The sequence below is a fragment of the Gekko japonicus genome, unplaced genomic scaffold (genome assembly GCF_001447785.1).
Source record: "Gekko japonicus isolate JY-2015 unplaced genomic scaffold, Gekko_japonicus_V1.1 scaffold259, whole genome shotgun sequence".
NCBI lineage: Eukaryota > Metazoa > Chordata > Lepidosauria > Squamata > Gekkonidae > Gekko > Gekko japonicus.
In genome coordinates, this window is record NW_015165243.1 from 341049 (window position 1) to 347781 (window position 6733).

The following is a 6733-nucleotide window of genomic DNA, read 5'->3' on the forward strand; positions in this document are numbered from 1 at the left end:
TGAAAAACAAAACATACAGGTGATATCTTAAGGAGTGCAGTTCCCCTGGAACAGATGGTCTGCTGCTGTGCCTCTGCACTGGAACAGAAGTGACCATATTTGGTGTTGTGCAAAGTGGTGAATCAGACCATTTGTGAGAGCCATTTTATGGTGAATGGCTGGCCTCAGATACGTGTTATAGAGTTCCCGCTTGTGTGCTTCTGTGCCTGAGTGCAGCTGTCCAACAACTGTCCCTCTGTGATCAATTGGATCTATCTCCATGACATGAATAGTGATAGGAGTGATGTAGTACTTTACACATCACTCCCACAAGCACTTGCTTGTTGCTATAGCACACCTATACTACCACTTGTACTACCACCTGTATTACCCTAATATAACCCACCCTACCATGCATCCTGAGGGGAAAGCACAAAGTAAAGCACAAAGTAGATCATTGTGAGCTCCTAATGATTGACAGTGAGTTCTGTTTCCTTGAATGATTAGTAGAGGCTGAGAGTGTCTAAGTCGACAATCCAGGTTCCAAGAGTGGTGTCTGTCATGAGTACAAGATCAGGTTCAACAAGCTCAAGACCAAGGCAAAAATCAAAAGCAGTGAGATTGGGATCAAAAGCAAGAATGATAATGGGATGCTGGAAGCTAGTTCTAGAATTTTCCACAATGGCTCAAAAGCCATCAGTGTCATGCACAGTGACCACAATTCAATAATGTGGAATTTTTGGTTCTGAGGGGCAAGATTGGGTTCAGATGGGACCATAGAAATCCTTATGTTACTTTGAAACGATATCCCCATTATCGTATCACTGATAAATTTGCATTTTATTATTATTATTATTATTATTATTATTATTATTATTATTATTATTATTTCCATTCTGTTAAATCGTTTTCACTACATTTCAAGCCTAAAGCCAGTTTGGTGTGAGAGCCAGTTTGGTGTAGTGGTTAAGTGCACGGACTCTAATCTGGGAGAACCGGCTTTGATTCCCCACTCCTCCACTTGCACCTGGCTGGACGACCTTGGACAAGCCGTAGTTCTGATAAGAGCTGTCCTTGAAAAAGAGCAGTTTCTGTCAGAGCTCTCTCAGCCCCATTATCTCAGAGGGTGTCTGTTGTGGGGAGGGGAAGGGAAAGGAGTTTGTAAGCCGCTCTGAAGGGCGGGGTATAAATCAAATCTCTCTCTCTCTCTCTCTCTCTCTCTCTCTCTCTCTCTCTCTCTCAAATGTTAATTATGAATATGTAATTCACTGTACTGCTACAATAATAGACTATAGCTAAGAAATACAGTACAAGAATTATGGAGGCAAGAAAATTATTTGGGGTATAAATACTTGTCAGGTTAAGCTCCTGAATCTTAGAACTAAATTTTCCATTCTTTCACAAAATGTATTTATATAGAGTTAGTGTCTCTTGTATCTTTCCAATTTTTATTACTTAGTTGTATGTAAATGTGTTTGTACATTAAATGTAAAAACGACCTGTCATTCAAATAATATGAACTGAATTTAATTACACACTAGTCACATTTTGATTCTCTGACTCTTGTTCTTTTCATTGGATTGGACAAGTCTGTTGAAGATCACGTCTGATATATTCAGGACTCCCTTGAGAGCATTTACATTTTAGAACTCGAAACCATCTGTTCAGTTTAATACTGCTGGATTTTGTAACTCTGCACACCAGAGGATCCAGGCTTTGGACTGTAGGCTACAGAACCCTTGCAGAGTGGGGATTCAACTCCAAGTCTCCCAGAATCTAGTCTGCAACTCTAACCTTGTCCTCCCTTACCCCTTTGAATCATTGTTAGTCCCGTGTGTATTTGAGTAACTGTAAGTCGCTCAGAGCCAGCAGCTCTGCAGGACTGAGCGATTAATAAATTGAAAGATTATTATTATTAACCACTTAAAGCCTTTGACTGTGTGGATCACAACAAACTATGGCAGGGCCTTAAAGAGATGGGAGGACCAGACCACCTCACATGTCTCTTGAGAAACCTGTATAAGGGTCAAGAAGCAACAGTTAGAACCGGATATGGAACAACTGATGGGTTTAGCATAGGAAAGGGAGTATGACAAGGATGTATACTGTCGCCTTGCTTATTTAATATATATGCAGAGTACATCATGCAAAATGCTAGCCTGGATGAATCACAAGTGGGAATTAAGATTGCTGGGGAAAAGATCAACAACCTCAGATATGCAGACGATACCACTCTAGTGGCAGAAAGTGAAGAGGACCTAAAGAGCCTCTTGCTCAGGGTAAAAGAGGAGAGTGCAAAAGTGGGCTTGAAGCTCAACATCAAAAAAACTAAGATCATGGCATCCGGCCCCATCACTCCTTTGCAAATAGAAGAGGGAGTTGTGCAAGTAGTGACAGACTTCACGTTCCTGGGATCCCGGATCACCGCAGACTGTGACAACAGCCATGAAATTAAAAGACGCCTCCTCCTTGGGAGGAAAGCGATGGCAAACCTAAACAGCATGATAAAAAGTAGAAACATCACCCTGCCAACAAAAGTCCGCATGGTCAAAGCAATGGTATTCCCAGTAGTCATGAATGGCTGCGAGAGTTGGACTATAAGGAAGGCCGAGTGCCGAAGAATAGATTCTTTTGAACTATGGTGCTGGACAAGACTCTTGAGAGTCCCTTGGACTGCAAGAAGATCAAATCAGTCAATCTTAAAAGAAAAAGACTGTTTTTCCTGTATACTCTTGCACCTGGAAAGTAAACAAAATCCTTACTGTGTGTAGTATACTCACACAGATGTAAATATGCACACACACAGAGTATCTGGTAAAAGTTGAAAACTGCATTACTTGCAAACCACAATAGTATGGATTCTTACCAAAGGGCAACTTTGTAAGCACTCAAAATAATATATAGAAAAGAAACATGTACGGGAGAGTCTGTATTCTGGAAATACCTGTCATATTAGATATTCCAAGAGGGGGGACCTAACAGCTAAGATCCCCATTAACGTGGGAGTTAAGCAGGGCTGCATTCTTGCGCCAACCTTATTTAACCTCTTCTTAAATGATTTAGACCCCTTTATGAGTATTGATGGCCATTGCCCTAAACTAAGTGAGAGGCATGTCCCATTACTTTTGTATGCAGACGATGCTGTCCTGCTCTCTCTCTCAGAAATGGGGATGAAAAGGATGCTTGCACAAGCTCTTGCTTATTGCAATAAGAACAAGTTGTCCCTGAACTTTGATAAATCCAAAATGATTGTCTTCAAGAAAAGTTGGAAGCCCATTAACTGGATTATACGGGGGGAGGGGGAATTGAACAAGTCAAAAGCCATAGATACCTGGGCATCTATTTCAATTATACTAACAGTTGGGCTACACATATCAAAGAAGCAGTCAAGTCATCAACTAACAATGCCCTTGCTATTGTCCATTTCTTTTACACCAAAGGACTTCAATATATTCCCACTGCTCTTAAAGTATTTAACCATAAAATACCCGCCAAACTGCTTTATGGTATCCCAATTTGGGTCTCAGCTTGCAATGAAGCTGTAGAACGTGTTCACTCTAAGTTCCTGAAGAAAATCTTGGGGCTACCAGCTTGCGTACCATATGCAGCTATGTGCCTGGAGACAACCCAAAGACGGTTAATTACGATGGCATGGACCATAACCTTCAAATTTTGGCTGCGCCTTCATTTTAGATGTGGCCCAAACAGTCTTGTGGTACACATGTTAACAGAATCCCATCTATCGACTTGGTTGATTAATACAGAGGGGGGGAAATTCTATAATTGGCTTTAGTTTTGATGACTTGGTACTTTTGTCTGAGCAGAAGGCTTTTGCCTTACTCAAACAAAGACTCCTCGATATAGAGGTGCAAGATCTGAGAAGACTTGCGCACAGACATTGCTCTCCCTTGAGTATGGGACTCTCTTTCAGCCACATTTCCTCAGGATACCTGGCAAGACTGATTCAGCCCCATCTTCGTAGGGCTTTCATGCTAGCTCAGTTCGACGTCCTTCCCTCAGCTGTTTTATCAGGAAGGTTCAAGAAAATTCCCTATAAAGATAGATTGTGCCCATGTGGGATGCGGGAAATTGAATCTATTGGACATGTGCTTTTGTACTATAAATTCCACTATGACATCCATGTTGCTTATATTGAACCTGTGTTGGACCCCCTTTTGGGCCAATCTGATGAGTATAAAATTAGTTATTTATCGTCTTCGCATACTATAGAAATTCTTGAACCTGTAGCAAAATTCTTTTATGAGGTATTAGGAGGTGAGGCTCATATTAAGGCAATTTGGAATGTGATCCCCCCCCCTGGCCTATCTTGAGGCTCTATGCTGCACGTTGTATTTGATATTTTATGCCAATAAAGGTATTGTATTTGTATTTGTTTGTACTGGAGAGTCATATGACATGAATAAAGGATAGTTCTTCTAAAATACATTTCCTGTCAGTAGAAGAGTGAAGATTCAGGATTAGCAGCAATCATGGAACATGATACAAGTACTAGTACACTCTGCAACCATACAGAAGCAGTTAAGTATGCTCATATCCTACTTTGGTTTCAGCAACACTTAAGCATCCTTAATTGTACACTGGATTATACCAGTTTGTGAGTTTCCGTTATTATAACGTATCATAAAATTTATGGAATATACGATTTCAATTTAAATAGAATATGAAACTACATAGATTTCAAGGGTTGATTGATCTGGTACTGATTGATAGAGAAACTGTTAAATTCACACCACTGGGATGTTTAATGCATTGCTCCTGAGTATCCTTATTTTTTAAAAAATGCTCTCACTGCAATCAGAAATCTAGCAAGGCAAGGGCACTGGCTCCACCCCCTCTTTGCTGGCTTAGTTGCTTTTCTGGTGTAGGGTTTGGTGTAGTGGTTAGGAGCATGGATTGTAATCTGGGAGAACCGGGTTTGATTCTCCACTCCTCCATGTGTAGCCAACTGGCTGACCTTGGGTCAGTCACAGTTCTCTCAGAGCTGTTCTCTCAAGAGCATTTCTCTCAGAGCTCTCTCAGCCCCACCTACCTCACAGGGTGTCTGCTGTGGGGAAAGGAAGGGAAGGAGGTTGTAAGCTGCTCTGAGGCTCCGATGCCAGCGGGGGGCTGTGAGGAGGTTCATTCTTTTTCGACGGGTCCCCAGCGTGGTGCCAGTGGGAAACCATGGTGCCTGCTGGCAACTTTCCTGGCACCTGCCAAGTGCTTTTTTAGAAAGTGGGAGGGGGTAGGTGGCCATTAGCCTGGTAGGTCATCTGATTGGCTGTGCAGATTAAAAGGCACACTGTTAAATAGGCTTTCTGCCTGCACTAGGACTGCAAGAGTTATTATTACAGGTATATATATAACCTGGCTCCCTGATGTTGTGTGATGGGCTCCTCCACCGGTAGCGGCCATTCTGTCACTGTGCCCACCATCCTGTACCAGAACTCCACAGGTGCCCAGCTCAGAAATGTCAAGGACCCTTGTTTTCCAGCTACTCCCACAGTCGTCGGGAGCCTCTGGTCTTGGCCTCTGCTTGCTGCCCATCTCCATGAACCCATGGCTCCTGTGCACATGGTGGCCCTTTGCCAGGCCCCTGACCCCGGGCCAGGTGTTCTGGGGCGCTCCGCTGGGTGGCCAAGAAGGGGTGCTGCAAACAGGAGGGAGAGGTGGGCCACTGCAGTTATTGGGCAGGACTCTACGTGCTGCTGTTGACCCAGGGATGCCAGTGGGGGGCAGAGCACTGAGTGGGACAGCACCGAGTGGTGGGCGAATCAGCAGACGGCGTGGAGCGAGTGCCTCGGAGGGGTCAGTCAGGCCGGTCTGCGGGCCCAGAGAGCCATGCCTGAGTGCCCAGCTGTGTCGAGGTTTGCATGGTGCTAGTCCACTGCAGAATGTGGGTGAGTATGAGTATCAAAGAAGACGTAAGTCCAACTGGCTTAGTGTAAAACTATTTACATTTATTTACACTAGCCTTCACAAAAATATTATACACAGTGACAAAATGCTCCGCAGACACCAGGTTTTCCATCAGGAATAAGATATACTGTACATCTCTACATTTATTCAAGCATTGACCAATCACATTACAATGCTGAGTCATGATGATCCTGTTAATTAGGGCTGCACTGAACTGCGCAGAACTGGTTGGAGCCAGCTAGACTGTCACTCTAAGCTGTCAGCTCCTGTCAAGTAGATTAACCTCATCTACAGCCAGACTTACAGAAACACATGTATGTTGACAAGCTGCCCCTGCTGCGAGACTGCTGGGAGGTGTGACCGGGTGGGGCAAGGACTGCCAACTTGTCATGGGATGCCAGCAAGTTCACCCGGCCAGTGCGGTGGGGAGATGAGCGGTGCAGCCAGCCGGCTGCTAGGGCTGGCTCTGCTGGCGCTGCTGGGGCTGGGTGAGTGGGCGATGGCGGAAGGGGCCTCATTGTGCTATATAATGGTGGAGGAGCTGCCGCCAAGCTTGGCGGTGGGCTGTGCCCCCCTGAGGTCTGCGCCCTAGGCAGTCGCCTAGTTGGCCTAATGGTAGTACTATCCCTGCCTGTCATAGAAAACATGTCTATCTGTCGCTTTAACATATTCTTCTCTCAAAGCAACCTCATCAGTGTGAAAAAATGCACAATGTTCATTTATTACGAAGAGGCCTTGAACTGCAATTAATTTAACACATGCTATTTCTAAACAGCATAATAGCTGGAAGGCCTGTAAACACTGGATCTCCTCACCAACCCACTCCTATTGTAGC